The sequence below is a fragment of the Meles meles genome, chromosome 8, assembly GCF_922984935.1.
Source record: "Meles meles chromosome 8, mMelMel3.1 paternal haplotype, whole genome shotgun sequence".
In the NCBI taxonomy this organism is placed as follows: Eukaryota; Metazoa; Chordata; class Mammalia; order Carnivora; family Mustelidae; genus Meles; species Meles meles.
The window spans coordinates 78,290,964-78,307,503 of record NC_060073.1 but is presented as its reverse complement, the minus strand read 5'-3'; the positions used below and the strand labels follow the sequence as shown (position 1 = coordinate 78,307,503).

Below are 16,540 nucleotides of genomic sequence, written 5' to 3'. Positions count from 1 at the left end.
TATATCTGAATCCTGCCCACAGCCTTGCAAAGGGAGGTAGGTTGAGTAAATATTATGGAAAAGAAATTTAAAAGAAATGCATTTTTAAAGAGATAAAAGAAACAGAAAAATAAAATAAGAAAAAGAAAAAAGCTTTTCTTAAAGAAACAAAAATAAAGGAAATGACTTTAAATTCCATGTGACTTTACAGAATAAGCATAAAGGGTAAAATTTAAGACATACAAGGGCAAGAGTTAATTAAACAAATTTCCTTTATTAAATAGAGGATAAAATCCATAGTCTTAAAGGCTGTAAGTTCAGAAACGTGCAATACTAAAATCTATCCAAGGATCCTTCTCAAGGTCCCCTATACTTTTCTTGCTCAGACAAGGCCACACTCTCATCATCGAAGGGAGAACAATCCTACGAGGCTCCCCAGGCCTCCCATTCATACATATCTGCCCAGTGAAGGAAGCAAAACACTTCCGTTATATGGAGGGTTGATTGTTAAGTTTTGAAATTTGTGCCCTATTTTCTCTGACCACCATCAAGCCAGAAAATCCATTCTCAAATTTTTACCCTTTCTAGTTAATACAAATACATTTCAATCCTAGAATAGGCTAACAGAAAGACTAACCTGAGAGTGCCAGTCCAATCCAAAGCTACTAGAATGGTCATTTGTCACTGTTACATGTAACTGACAGACTATTTTGGTCGACCAGAAATTGGCTGGAAGCCACTAGACAAGTGTCAAATATGTTCTCAATAAATTCAATCTGTGGCACTCAGCTGAATCTTTTTATTTTTGTTTCTTTAAGGAAAGGCATGCTGTTCTAAAAAATCAGAAAGAAATTTGGGGAAAAGGAGGTTAATGTAAACAAAAACAAGAGCTTATTAAAGGAATAGATACTCTTCAACTGAGAGAAAATCGGTATATTCGAGAAGCCGGTAGAATCAAATTGGCCAAAACACAGAAAAGATATTTACCCTCAAGGTCTTCAACCAGGAAGTCACCTAAGCCACAAGTATCTACATTGTGCCTCTTGGGCAGCAGGCACTGTGGTCAACCTCAAGAGGTTTGTTTTATAACAAACTTATAAAACACAGACCAAACCCCCACAATTGGGGAGAAGGATTCCCACAATGACATATTCAACAACTATAGATTGAAAAGTATTTCAGAAAATTTTATCAATAAGCAAGGCAATACACACAGGGGGTGCTTTTCTCCCTTTAACATCTGTGGAAATCAGGAAGGAATTAGGCAGGAGACATGGCCCTCCCTCTAGGTCTGTCACATCCCTTTCTTTTAAATTTCCACTCCTCCCTGGTGTTTGTCACAATCAGCAAAGACAAGGGTTCATCAATAGTCCTTCCCCAGCAATCAAAGGAAATCAATCAACATGGCCAGCCCACCTGATCCCATCAAATGATCCCCACTCTGTGCTCTTCCAGTCCAAGGAAAAAAGCCTAAGAATGACCCACAATGGAAGAAACCGAACACCCCCAATATTATCCTTTCCCTCTGGCCCCAGAGGAAAAGGCCCACCCATCAGTTAACCAGACAGATGTGGAATGTCACCGAATGCCACACCCAGCTCCACAAAAGGTAAGATAAAACCACCTTGGTCCTATTTGCACTATGAGCTATAAATATAGCATAACACAACAGCCACTAGGAGCACTCCTCAGACCAGCTGGAAATGACTAAATACCCTCTCCTCACTGGTAATTGCCTACTTCTTTCTATTTGACATAATTCATCAGCCAGATTACAGCAGGTCATTCTGCAACATATGAAGAAAGCAAGGATAACGTAACCTGACACATCAAAATGTTCCTCTGCTGCTTTACAAAAAGCTGTGAGCTGGCAAAATAACCATATAGCATACAGGTCAGTGGACATCCACTCTGCTTATTGCTACTCATTTCATTTTTGAGTAGCTCAGCACAACTGTAATTGCTAGTTAACAGACAGACTGGGTCCTGACTGTTTAAAAAAAAAAAAAAAAATTCCCAAAATGACTCTGCCAGGAACCAAAATAAATAAAATGGGGGGTGGGAGCAGGGGGGTGTTGATCCCCAGTCACTGGTTAACAAACACTGGCTGTGAAAATCCTGCAGCTACAAGGGATGGAGCCAGACCAGCAGCCACTGATTTCTGATCTCTGAGCCCCCTGCTTTTCATGTGGAGTTCTCTGTGTGGTTAAGATATGAAGACATTACAACTGGACAGTTCTGGGAACTTTCTCATCCCAGTGCACTGTGCATAGACACTGGCCCCAGCAGCATTCATTGTCCAAGTTCCAAAAAGGCAACTACATGGATTCATGATTAAATATCAGCCTTCGGTTTAATTCTAAGAGACAATTTTGCTCCTTGTAAAATGTTAAAAACCCTTCCCCCACTCCAACCCTATTAGGAGAAAAAAAATCACATCAAAGCACTGAAGTTATTATGCATTTTTTGTCTTTGTCTCTTGGCGCCCTGGTTTTCTTGGCTGTTCTTTATTCTCTCACTGCTCAGCTGCTGCAATTTAGGAATAAGAACTTAAAAAAAGAGAGAGAAAGAAAGAAAGAAAGAAAGAAAGAGAAAACAGGAACAGTTGCCTCTGTGCAATTCCCAGGATTCTAAAGAATTTCCATCTCTCAATCTCTTCTCCCTCCTCCTTCCTCTTCCATCCCCTCCCTTCCTTGCCTTCTCAGATTCAAATCTTCACGTCACAAACCAGAACAGCAATCAAGCCTTCAATAAACGTTAAGAGAAGTTCAGAGCCTGAAGGGAGAGGCGAAATCTGGGCTTTCCTTGGAGGACACTGACAAGGGGGAACCTGAAGTCCTCAATTCTTAGATGGCGGGCTTCCCCATTCCACCACCTGAACTTGCCGCCTGGATCCCAGGCAAAGTCGCCTGCAGATTTTCTGGCCGGTTCTCAGTCTCTGCATTTATTTTAACTCGGCCCGGGCGCAATCAGAGAATCTAATCCTAGCAACAAAGCCAGGAGCACAAATCCACCGTGATGAACTGGTCGCCCCGCTCCCCCGCCCCTTCCTCCCACCGCCCGCGACTCGCCTTTGAAAAGACAAGCGTTGGGGGCAGAAAATTAATACGTCCGAAGCTAGCTAGAGAAAAGCGGCAGAATACAAAGTGGCCGGGAGTGGTCTGGGTTTCGTGGTTTGTTTATGCGTTATCTTTTTTAAACAAGGACCCGCCGAGGCGAAGCCGGGCCGGTCAAGCCCTGGGTGGAAGCGTCGAACAGCCCCCGGCGCCGCGCAGACAGCTCGCCCCCCGCCCCCTCTGCCGCCTTGCTGGGGCCAGGGTGAGTGGGGGAGGTTCGCGCGGGTTTGTCTGACACTTGTAAATGGAAGTGGGATCCAACTTGGAAAACAAACGCGCCGGAGTCTGGGGGCGGGAAGGAGCGGGAGGAGAGATGAGGAGGAGAAAAGAATCTTCAATCATTTGCGCGGTCCGCGCTTGCCTCCCTCCCGCCCTGGTTGCCGCAGGTTCGCCCAGACCCGAAGCGGAATCCCAGGGGGCGCCCGGCGGCGATGAGACCCGGCCGGAGACCGAGGCGGGCCGAGTCTGCCAGCCGCCACCCGCCGCCGCCACCACCGACCACCACCGCCGACCGCCCACGCTCCGGGGCCGCAGGCGCCTCTCCCGCCCGGGAGCCTCTCCTGGCCCCCCAAGGCGACCTCGCCCGGTGACCGCAGGCTCGCTCGCTCCTCATATCCATTCAGGAACCCCCCTTCCATTGCCCGGTTGGCCCCCATTATTACGAGGAGCTGCAGTCGCAGGATGCCATCATCTCTTTCTCTCTCTCTCTCTCTCTCTCTCACGCGCGCGCGCGCGCGCACACACACACACACACACACACACACATATACCGGGGGCGCCCACCCCTTTCCTCTTGTCGCAGGCTACCCTAGAGGCTCCCTCAGCTCGCGGCCAAACTCCCGCCACCCCCGCATCCCAGCCCCAAGCGCACCGCCGCCTACGACAGTGGAGCAGGGGAAAGTGCACAATCAGAGTTGCTTTCCGCGAAGCCTAATCCAGGTCAATGTTTAACCATCTCGGAAAGCACGCGCGACAAAAGTCAGCGGGAGAAGGGAGGGAGGACTAGACCACGCACCGCTAAAAATACCCGGGCTCGCAGCCTCGCGCACGCCGGGGAGCTGGATGCACTTTAGCTCAGCGACCCCCACTGGCGGAATCCTGGCGCGCAAGGCGCAAGGCTCGAGGACGGTCCCGGCCGTCTCCGCAGTTTCCCGGGCGCTCCCCCTCAGATCCTGGCCCCAGCCCCGCACCCTCACTCGTCCTGGCTGGGGTGGGGTGGGGGGGGGTCCATCTACACCCGTCCCGGAAGGGGTCCCTAGCGCAGAGCTGGCGCGTCCTCGCGTTCCCGCCTCCCGACCCAGAGAGGGAGGCAACGCACCCCCGGGGCTGTGAGACCCGCGCCGCTTTCTTTTCAAAGACAAGCAACCTTCACGCGTGCAAGCCCGCCCGCCAAAAATCATGCACTCTCCCTAGGCGCTCTCTTTCCTTCTCCCTGTGAAGGTAGCAAGAAAAATCCTCCCTCCCAGCCACTCCGTTAAAAGCTGGCGCCCCAGTCTGAGAGCCGCTGCCTCTCGGAACGTTTCACCCTGCCCGCGACCCCGGCAAGCCGGAGTCAAGCGTGGAGCTGACCTGCAGACAGTCCAGAAACCCCTTTCACTCCCTAGCGAAAGTGGAGTCTGGGCCCCCTGCTCCGCCCTGCACCTCGGCAAGCAACGACCCAACTTGCGCCTCCAGGTCGCCCAAATGCATCCATCGGCATCTGAACATCGCCGCTGCGCCCGACAGGCACCAGCTATCAAACAGGCTAGCAGCCTGGATCCTAGCAGCCTGGATCCTCGCATCCACCTGCAACCGGCTGCCGGGGCGACTAGGGATAGGTGTACTGATCCGCAAGCCCCCTCGCGGCCCTCCCCAAACGCTCAGTCCCAAACTTGTCCAACTCTCCATGCCAACCTCCCGGCTACTGCCGCAAGACCGAGCCACTCTAACCTCCTGGCGGCGGCGGCTCGAAGCTGTGCCGAGGCAGGAACTTCACAAGGTGAAAAGTTTCCCCATGCGCTCCGTCGGCTCTCGCCTGCCCGAGCCCACCACGCAGCCCATCTGCACCCGGCAGCTGGAGCTGTGCTCCTGGAAGCGCGCTTCGGCTGGTGCACCCAGCAGCCAAATAATTACACTAAAATCCCCACGCACCCTTGCCTTCGCCGGCGATCCACGGCTCCACCAGGCGCTGCCTCCGTGGTCTTCCTCTCCGAGCGCTCCAGCCCAGGACTAGCCGGCCATCCGGCCGCCGCCGCCGCCGCAGTGCACGCCGCGCGCTCTCCCGGACTGGAGCCGCGGGCAGAGGCGCTCTGCGTTCGGAGGTTCGCAGGCGGAGGAGGGGAAGCCGGGAGAAGGAGAACGGCAGCGGGAGGAGGGGGACGGGGCGCGAGATCCCAATCCGCAGCCCAGATCACAGCGCAGCCTGCCGGGAGCAGCGCCGGCTCTCGTGTCTGCTCCGTGCTGCCGCCGCCGCCGCTACTGCTCGCCGCCTGGCTGCTCCCAGCTCCCCATCACAGCCGACGCCGACGCATAGCCAAGCCCCTCTCTCGTCGCCCCCTCTCGCTTTTCCCTCTCTGTCTCCTCCTCCCAAACCGCGAGCGAAAAGGGCGAGGGGGAGAGAAGCCCCGGCGTCCCGGCCGACTCGCGATCTCGGAGCGCCGCGCGGAGGGGGGGGTGGGGGGGCGGGGAGAGGGGGTTGTGGGAGAGGCGCTGCGAACTGGAGGGCGCTCCCCGCGCGGGGCCTGGAAGCTGGACTAATTTTAGAGCGCGAGTCTTCCCCCACCGGTCTCTCGGGGCTCGAGGATAACACCAGCGCGCCTTCCTGCCTCGCCTAGAGCGTGGTGCCGGCTTCAGGGAGCGCGCACACACCGCTCTCAGTCGGATCAGCACCGCGGCCCCGCGCAAGGAGCAAGCTCCCGTTACTCTCCGAGGACAGGGGAGGAAACTGAGGCACGTCGAGGTTAAAATGGCTTCTCTAAGCTCCCAAGGTTAGTTTGGAGAGTGAAGACTAAACCATCAAACGTTGCGCCTACATCCTAAATGTGCTTCCCAGACAGGGCTCTTACGTACTACTTTGAACATGTTTGAATCCTGGGGTCATCTGATTCCCTGTGAAGGGAGTAGTATCCGACCGCAAAGGTAACGGGGTGCATTCTCTTTCCTCCTTCCCTGACCCCCAAATGGTTTTAAACATTTTTGCCGAAATGAAGGAGCGGTACATTTGCGGCTTGAGTTGCAGCTCCAACCTGTCATACTCCTGTTCCAGTAACTTCTGCGCCCGCACCCCTCCTAGTACTCGCAGACCACACCCACACGTCCACACTCTGATGCACCAGAGCCTACACTGGTCCCCCGCTCTGTGTATCCTCGCACTTCTGCCTTTCTTACCCAGGAAAGGAGAAAGGCAGTCTTAGCACCAGGCTCCCTCTCCCCACCTACTCCCCCCCGCACAGCAACGCACATCTGTCCGGTAAAGCAGCACACAAGCAGGCGCGAGGACTCAGATGCTCTCTCCCAGGCGCTCCCCGCCCCCGCCCCCGCCAACTCTAGTACTGGCACCGGGGGGAGAGGCGCGCTGGGTCTGCATATCTATTCTCCAGAAGAAATCCTTACTCTTCGAACCATGAAATTCTCTCTGGGGAGTAAGGTGGGGGTTGTTGCTGGAGGGGGTGGGACTTTGTGCTCCCTCACTAGAGCGAGCCCTTTGAAGAGACACTTGAGTTTATCTCTTGGTCCTTCCAGCTCCCAGCCTGGGGCCTCTGCCCTGGTTGCTACCACACAATGGCCCGATACTCCCCACGGGTGGAAAGTTCCCCTTGAAAGCCTCCAGCAGCCTCCCTGCCTAGACTGCTCCATAAAGCACCGGCATGCTCTGGTCACTCTGCCCTGGAGAGTTTAATGTGAATACTAAAGAACCCTGACAGCTCCCCATACATCAGCCAATTCAGAGGTAATGGGCATGATGTAACCTCGGGCTTCATTGTCACAGAAGGCCAGAAGATGGGTCTGGAGTGAGGGAAACCACTCTCAGGGCTAGGAAGACTCACCTGCCCTCCAAAATGTGATCATTTGAATACTTTTATTCTGATTTTATTTTTATTTCAGCATCTTCAGAAAGCATTGAAAACTTTATTATCATATAAATATGTCTCTGGCATGGCATTTTCCTCTCCACAACAGGATGTGGTTAACTGTGTATCAGAGATGTTAATGAATCAATGTATTTCCTGAGTGCTTCTATGCAAGGAAGCGCTGAAACAAGCTGGCTCCTGAAACTAGGCATTGGGGTAGAGTCAGCTGGTGGTGGTTTGGCCAGTGGGATGCTCATGGAGAGAGCGCTGGCAGGGGACATGGCATCTTCCACCGTCCTCCTGGGAATACTGCCAGGTGTGTGTCGGTGCGGCCTCTGCTGCTGCTGCTGGTGATGCTCCTGGATTTCAGCTCCTCAGACTGTTCTCTTACGCCTAGGAGGCACCTTACAAATAAGTACAGAAATCTGTCTAAATTTCAGCCTCCCCTATCCCAAGGCGGTACACTGATAATAAAGTAAACAGTCTTTACTCCCAGGGCAGATACAAGCCATTATAGCCAGTGGGTAAGAGAGTTCCTGCAAGGATGATAGAGTGGTTTATCTAGTGGGACATCCCTCTGGCCATTTAAGACCGCTAGAGTAGTTCATACTCATTTACTAGTGATTGTATTAGAAAACTCTTTTCTTCCCTTAAAAATGCCTACTGCGTGCTGGTACCCAGTGCTAGTACTGGGGCAGGCACAGACTGGATAATGTAGTAGGCTGTGTGACAGCAAGAATCTCTTCATCATGTTCATATTTCTATCCCCAGTTCCCTACACAAGGCCTGACACTCCCAATGAATATTCATCACAGAAATGAACAGATAATGAAAGCTGGAGACTCTTCTGCTAGACCCAGTGAACAGGATATACAGGACATTAAAGCCCATACAGGAAAGGAGGCCAGCAAATGAAAAACTGTGACTCTATGCAACCAGTTCTAAGTGGGCTCCAGCCAGCTTCACACAGGTACAGCCTGGCAGTGCCTTGCCCCAGGCCTCTCTCGCATGTCTCCCGCCACCCAGAGGCTTCTTGGTTGAAGTTTCGGTGTATGCTAAAACCCACGAAGAATCATGACAGATAAATCCCCACGGTAAATCTTTGCCTAACGGGAGATGGGGACCCATGGATAAATGCTCCCCTTTTTATCTTCTGACAAAAGGATCCCGAAATGCGTAGTATAGAGCTCCTTAATTGGTCTTGCTGAATTAAGCAACCAGTCACCTAAATCAGGGGCTGGTTGGTAACACATCCTATATTGGTTCTTCATCCTTTGCTTGTTCCACCCCTGGAATCACACTCCCCAGTAAAGTATGTTCAGGAAGTCCTTGTGTCAGGCAGGCTCTACTTTCTGGTAACCCCAGGCTAAACACCTGACTACTGCCACCAATCCAGAATATTTATATCAAGAAAAAGAATATTTACAACAAGGAATAGTCAAATGATTTTTTAAAATGCCCTATAACACACACACACACACACACACACACACACACACACACGGGCTCCTCTTTGTGACCACTTTTATCCTGCCCAGATTTGTTCTTATTAATCCCAATCATTTTGTTTTTGTGTTCATAAAATCAATAATCTGGGAAGTAATTATCTGGTGTGATATTTGAGGAAGAGCCTACTTTATTATTAACTTTCCACAAATATTCGATAATGGTTTCCTTTACAGAAGAGCTTGTTTCCACAGTGGGCTATTGAGGAAAATGGTAGAATTTCCCTCACTGAAGTATTTAATCAAAGGATAGATGCTTATCAACTTGGGATAGAACTGGTCCTTTGAGGAAACTGGTAATACAAATTTTTGAAAACAGATAAAATCAAGTTATATTGTAACAGGGAGTCAACTTAAGGTGGTCATAAAGTGAGCCAGCCCTGAAGGGAGGGGAAACTGAGTTAGAATTCTCATTTTTCCACCTTTAATATGTTTTATCTGGGGTAAGTACCTTCCCTAAGTCTAGGTTCCTTATATGTAATATAGAACCTATAATGGTATCTATACAATAAGATTATTTTCAGAATAAATGAGATAATTCATAAAAGCATGTATTGAACATACATAGTGAACACCGAATGCATTTCAACTACTATTAATCTTTTAAAGACAAATCATAAAGCAATTATTTTATATCTTCTGACCTTAAAGTCAGTGCTAGAAGCCAGAACAAAATTTCAGACTCTACCACTATCCCTTCCATGCTAAAATTTTATGATTCTAATCCCAGATCTGAAGTGCCATTTTCTTATCCACATAGTTACAGGACAGACTTTTATTTAAATACAGCAAAATGATGATGTTCCAGATATTCAGTATCATGCAATCCATTACATATATATATATGTAAATACATTACATATATAGATGATAGATTGATAGATAGATAGAGGGTGGGAACATTTATTTATCCTGTTTTTGCTCCTTTTTTTAAACGTCCTCAGATTTCAAATTTACCTTTTGCAAAATGACATTATATAATGAAGATGACATATACCCTATACTTATATATGACTATAATTGTAACTCAAATATTTTTATAGAAAAATGTTTCTGCTCATTCCTCCTCACTATAAAACATGGAAGAATGTAAAAGATACATTGGATACACCTTGTCCTGCTGGCTCTTAATGTTGTTGGGGTCTCAGACCTCTTTGATGAAACTAATGGAGCATCTTGTTAAAAATACACACATACATGTTTTTGCATCCTTTTCAGAAGGTTCTGAGTGCCTCTGAAGTCCCCTTAATAGAATAAAGATTAAGGAAAATATTGTGCATAAAAAACTTTAGCCCAGAACTCAAGTCCTGTATCTTCAAGGTGTTACTTACTATGTTAACATTGCTTGTTCAAAATGTGCTGTTTAAAGGAAGGAATATGAAGAACTGCAGGGGTTTCTGAAGCGAACTTGGATAATCCCAAACTCTTAAGAACCCACTCTTAAAACAAGTATTTGTAGGCAAGACCACCTTTGTTGAGGACCCAGTATGCAACTATAAATTCTCTAAATTAACCTCCACTTAGACTACAAAGCTTATTAAAAGATAAGTAATTAAAAATTCAACACTAGGGCGCCTGGGTGGCTCAGTCAATTAAACATCTGCCTTCGGCTCAGGTCATGATTCCACGGCCCTGGGACTGAGTCCTGCATCAGGCTCCTTATTCAATGGGGAGTCTGCTTCTCCCTCTGCCTGCTGCTCTCCCTGCCCGTGCTCTCTTTCTCTTTCTCTGAAAATAAATAAATAATATCTTTTAAAAAATTAAAAATAAAAATTCAACAGTAAGTAAACTGAAACAACAGTAACTGCAGATATTTTAGTACTTAGACCAAAAAAGATCTTGTTACAGAGGAATACTTTATTATTGGTGTTTTTTAGAATTGTAGGTGTACAGTAATACTAAAAAGCGGACTGACTTTTCAAACTTTCTTTTTAATTCTCTACAGATAATGCTTCCACCCAACCTAATACCTGTACACTTCTCCTACTGCTCCCCCATTGGTATGCGCACCACTGATTATACCTGCATGAGGCCTTCTTTGCCTCTTAACTATCCTAAAGGCTGATGGATCCCAATCCCCCTTATTTTGAAACAACAACCAAACATGCTTGGACAGACCTAACTACTTGATTTTCACCAAATAAACTGTCTTACCAACTGTTCTCATCCTTGGAGAAATTTATTTTTATACCCCAGTCTTTGGCTATGACTCTCCCCTCTTTGGCTACACAGAGATTAATAATAAATGTAATTTCAGACATTCATTTTTTTTTTTTATTTGAGAGAGAGCATGAGAGGGGAGAAAGTCAGAGGGAGAAGCAGACTCTCCAGGGAGCAGGGAGCCCGATGCGGGACTCGATCCCAGGACTCTGGGATCATGACCTGAGCTGAAGGCAGTCGCTTAACCAACTGAGCCACCCAGGCACCCCCAGACATTCATTTTTAAAACATCTATATTTTTAACACAATTCTACATTCTTTTGGCCAATCTTTTTTCCCCTTTATTCATTCATTCATTCATTCATTTAAAAATACTCTCAAACAGTTATGTAGTTGACTTTCTGCTAAGTGCTGGGGATCTAGTGGTTAGCAAAATCTTATTATAAGATATCTGCCCTCTTGGGTCTTTGGGCCAGTGGAGAAGTCACCATTTATTAGATGATCATATAAGGACACATAACAGAGAGAAAGGCTACAAATGAATGCTTCGAGTTCTTTGATGATCACCACCACCTCAGAAAGGCAGACTTTTCATTCCTCTCTCTATAAAGCATATTTATAAACTATACTAAGCTAAAGTTCAACACTTACTATGGCCATTATGCAAACAGGATATTTAATGTTAAACCAGATACATGTTTTGACATAATCTTATAAATAACAAATGTCATCAAATCCTAAGGTATTAACAGTTTCAGGATCCCACTTGAACATCTTCACCAAACGTTTTCATCTACCCTTTTGGCCTCTTATGAGACCTTCTTTTCCTCAAGTATCCTGAGATGAAACTTTAGAGGTTCTTATTCAAAATCACTGCTTTTAAAATTATTTATACATTATGGGTACTTATTACCTGCCCCTATATTTCAGTACAATAGATAAGTTGTGAATGAAATATGCTTAATGTGGGCAAATCTGGGTAGACCACAATTTATAACATATTTCTGTGGGAAAAGCATTCTGAGTTTGAAACAACTGTCTTATAAACTTTTAGAACATTACCTGTTTGTAAACTAGGACATTCCTTTACCAATCAAAGATTAGGTTGCTATGTAATATAAGTGAGGTAACCATTTATTAAGTTCCATAAAATCTAAGAGTTAAAAAAGTAGAGTTTACTTCCCTCAATGCCTTTTAATTTGCTTACATGTCACAGCTGCTTATTATTTCTGTCTTTACTTACTTCCTTAGTATACTGTCAAAAAGTCGTCTTGGCACAGAAGGGAGAGTTTTGTCTACTGCTAAAAGGAAGAAGTATGTAGTCTTCTACTTCATTTTTTGATTGATGAAGAAAAGAAACTTAAAAAGAAATCCATCTAAACTAAGGAGCCCCCAAACCAAAGGAAAAAGCCTTTCTAAGACGTTGGTGAACAACTTACAGCAATTTTTTTTTTAACTTGATCTTAATTGAACCAGCCAAATATTATTAAAAATAAACATTGGCATATTGTCCTAAATGAGGAACATAGATTCCCTCCCCCCATTTTCATTTTTTAATTCATGAAAAGATCTACTTACCCTTATTTTTTGGATACTGTAGCTAAACAAGCTAATATCTATTCCATTTCACCAGGCCCGGTGTTAGCCATGAATGTGAGTGTAGTTTTTTTTTGTTTTTTTTTTTTTTAATGAGCTGCATCAGACTACTTACGTAACAAAAATGACACTTTGAACCAGTACCTTGCTGCCCAGGCCTGTTGCCAACGGAAGCTGGAAGACCATCATCTATTTTCATACCTGATAACTTTGTTCACCCGAAAATAACTACTTCCCCAATACAGTTGATTTTCAGTAAAGTGAAAAAGCTACTGATTATGAGGAAGTAGCAGGTTCAAGGAGTTGATAATCAGATTCAGGGTTTTTCTTTGTTTTGTTTTGTTTTGTTTTATTTCAAAATCTGCCAGCCTAAATTCAAGCCAGGTTTGTGGTGATTAAAAGTTCTTTTCCTATTGGACTGCCACATGCAGAAAAATGAAATTGGACCATTTCCTTATACCACACATGAAAATAGACTCAAAATGGATGAAGGACCTCAATGTGAGAAAGGAATCCATCAAAATCCTTGAGGAGAACACAGGCAGCAACCTCTTCCACCTCAGCCATAGCAACGTCTTCCTAGGAACATCGCCAAAGGCAAGGGAAGCAAGGGCAAAAATGAACTATTGGGATTTCATCAAGATCAAAAGTTTTTGCACAGCAAAGGAAACAGTTAACAAAACCAAAAGACAACTGACAGAATGGCAGAAGATATTTGCAAATGACATATCAGATAAAGGGCTAGTGCCCAAAATCTATAAAGAGCTTAGCAAACTCAATACCCAAAGAACAAATAATCCAGTCAAGAAATGGGCAGAAGACATGAACAGACATTTCTGCAAAGAAGACATCCAGATGGCCAACAGACACATGAAAAAGGGCTCCACATCACTCGGCATCAGAGAAATACAAATCAAAACCACAATGAGATATCACCTCACACCAGTCAGAATGGCTAAAATGAACAAGTCAGGAAATGACAGATGCTGGCGAGGATGCAGAGAAAGGGGAACCCTCCTACACTGTTGGTGGGAATGCAAGCTGGTGCAACCACTCTGGAAAACAGCATGGGGTTTCCTCAAAAAGTTGAAAATAGAACTACCCTATGACCCAGCAATAGCACTACTGGGTATTTACCCCAAAGATACAAACGTAGTGATCCAAGGGGCATGTGCCCCCGAATGTGTATAACAGCAATGTCTACAATAGCCAAACTATGGAAAGAACCTAGATGTCTATCAACAGATGAATGGATAAAGATGTGGTATATATACACAACGGAATACTATGCAGCCATCAAAAGAAATGAAATCTTGCCATTTGCAATGATGTGGATAGAACTAGAGGGTATCATGCTTAGTGAAATAAGTCAATCGGAGAAAGACAACTATCATATGATCTCCCTGATACAAGGAAGGGGAGACACAACATGGGGGGTTAGGGGGGTAGGAGAAGAATAAATGAAAGAAGATGGGATCGGGAGGGAGACAAACCATAAGTGACTCTTAATCTCACAAAACAAGCTGAGGGTTGCTGTGGGCAGGGGGGTCACAAGAGGGGGGCGGGGTTATGGACATTGGGGAGGGTATGTGCTATGGTGAGTGCTGTGAAGTGTGTAAACCTGGTGATTCACAGACCTGTACCCCTGGGGATATAAATACATTATATGTTTATAAAAAAATAAAAAAAATACATTAAAAAAATGTTCTTTTCCTTTGGCTCCAATTCAGGAGTCCACTTGAATTGAGTTATTTCTTTAGTACTTTAGTATTTTCCACTGGGCAGATCGGGTCACTATAGAGTATCTGTATAATTGCTGATCAGAAGTATTGCATTTCTACGCTGAAAACCTACTATGTGCAGAGGGGCAGATGACCTCCAGTCCAGGTGGACTTTCTGTGTTCCCAATGGTACCCGGTCTTTACTTCTGTGGTATCACTTCTCACAATGCCTTATCCACATCTTCATCTGGTTGTGTCCATCTCTCCACCAGACTGGGAGCCCCTTTAAGGATATAGACTGGTCTTTATCTCGAGATCACCAAGATAAGCATCACACAGTGGGTGCTCGACAAAACACTTTGAATGAACATTTTAGTAGTAGTTTGGGTTTTTTGAGAGATGGGTGGAAATGTTATTGCCATAGGAAGCATCACATTGTTTTTATCTTCCTGAGAGAGAGAGAAGAGTAATTCAGTTGTTCCCAAAATGTGGTCCCTGGACCAGCAGCATTTGCACCAATTGGGAACTAGTTAGAAATGCACATTCTGGGGTGCCTGGGTGGCTCTGTTGGTGTCTGACTTTGGCTCAAGCCATGATCTTGAGGTTCTGGGATTAAGCCCTGCATCAGGTTCCATGCTCAGCAGGAATCTACTTGTCCGTCTGTCCCTCCTCCTGTTCCTGCTCACTTGCTTTCTCTCAAATAAATAAAATCTTTTAAAAGTGCACATTCCCAGGCCCTACACTGGATATAGTGAACCGGTAATTCTGGGAGTGGAGCCCAGCAGTTTGAGTTTTAACAAACTCTGCTGGTGATTCTGATGCTTGTTAAAATTTGAGAACCACTAACCTAGATATTCCTCACTCTTTTTTTTTTTTAATTTTTAAAATGTTAACTCCAGTATTATTAACACAGTGTTATATGAGCTTCAGGTGTACCTTTTAAAAATATTTAATTTTTAATTCTAGTATATAGATCCTCCTTTCTCTTAACATATACACATGTGCTCACAGTTCAGAGTAAGTCCATGTGAAGCCTGATAATGTGTCCCCCAAAAATAAGTGCCACACCCCTTTAACTTGACCTTTCAATCTGCCTTCAGGATGTATTCAGTTAGCCTAATTTGGCAAGAACTTCAAATTATCCTCCTTTGCCTCTCATGGGGAGGAATTTGGGCTTGAATTGCCAGGTAATTGCTTCAATTAACCAACTCATTTTGCTTAGGTAAGCACAGCTGGTGGTAAAACCATCCACAGGATCCTAAACGTGCCCTAGTCTATGCCCCTCCAGGTGAAGCCAACCAGAGCCCTGCCAGGGAGGGGAAATTAACCACAAGGGGAGGGGAGACGATCAGTGTCTGCATGGTACTTCGCACTCTCTCAGGTTTCTTTTTTCTTTTTTTTTTTTTAAGATTTTATTTACTTACTTGACACAGAGAGAGATCACAAGTAGGCAGAGAGGCAGGCAGAGAGCGAGGAGGAAGCAGGCTCCCCACTGAGCAGAGAGCCTATGCGGGGCTCCATCCCAGGACCCTGAGATCATGACCTGAGCCGAAAGCAGAGGCTTAACCCCCTGAGCCACCCAGGTGCCCCTCTCACAGGTTTATTTTCTACACCCAGGTTCATCGCATTTCATGCCACCAACACCTGGCACGTGAGTGATAGAAGGAAGCGCTTTCCAGCGCTTTCTGAATACACTGTGGGCGCGTTTGCCGGTCCTTAGAATCACGCACGCTAGGAAGAGCAAGGCTGGGTCTCCTGCCTGATGCCTCAGCAGCTGATTTTCCCATTACATTAAGTGCAGCTGCGCATGGGTATGAACCGGAAGGTAAGTCTGTCCCCCGTGCACAGGTTGTTGCCATCATAGCCGCAGGAGTGCACGATTTCTGAAACCTTTAGATGGGAATTTTGCGGCAAGTGATTACAAGTAATCCTTTTGGTTTAAGAGGTAATCAGATTACCGACCCGGATTAAGGCACCTTCCAGAAATGAAAGAATACTTAAGGAGTTGTATGGAAAGTAGTTTCATTTTCTTCAAGTTGCACCCAAAACCAGTAACCTTTTTTGTTTGGGTCTGGTGTTTTGTTGTTGTTGTTTTGTTTTGTTTTGTTTTTGTAGCCCTGCTACAGGTATTACTGTCCCTGAGGTATCTGAAACCTTGTGCCAGTAACTTTTTATTTGCCTTTAAGACAACACTGACTCTCTTGATAGAACCTTCTATCTTTCTGAGTTGGAAGGCTTAGATGAAGGAATGTCTGAAGAAAATTTCATTTCTCAGTACATATTTCTGAGCTTGTTTCGGAGTGACAGTAATGGCATTACAAGGTATTGGAGCGCTGCTCCTGGAAGCTAGCGGGGAGGCCAGAGCAGTGTGAAAATCTCCTGCGAGTCTGTCGAGCATCCGCCGGCTCCTGAAG

The 16,540-nt window shown here is 46.0% G+C and overlaps 1 protein-coding gene across 1 annotated transcript in view; it reads right to left on the bottom strand.

The window, feature by feature from the left end:
* FAT3 (FAT atypical cadherin 3) overlaps positions 1-5,539 on the bottom strand; it is a 662,119-nt gene extending 656,580 nt beyond the window's left edge. The window contains exon 1 of the mRNA XM_046016531.1: positions 5,226-5,539. The gene's annotated coding sequence lies outside the window, so the exon portion shown is untranslated. The remainder of the gene's footprint in view (positions 1-5,225) is intronic.
* Between the last annotated feature and the right edge of the window lie 11,001 nt (positions 5,540-16,540).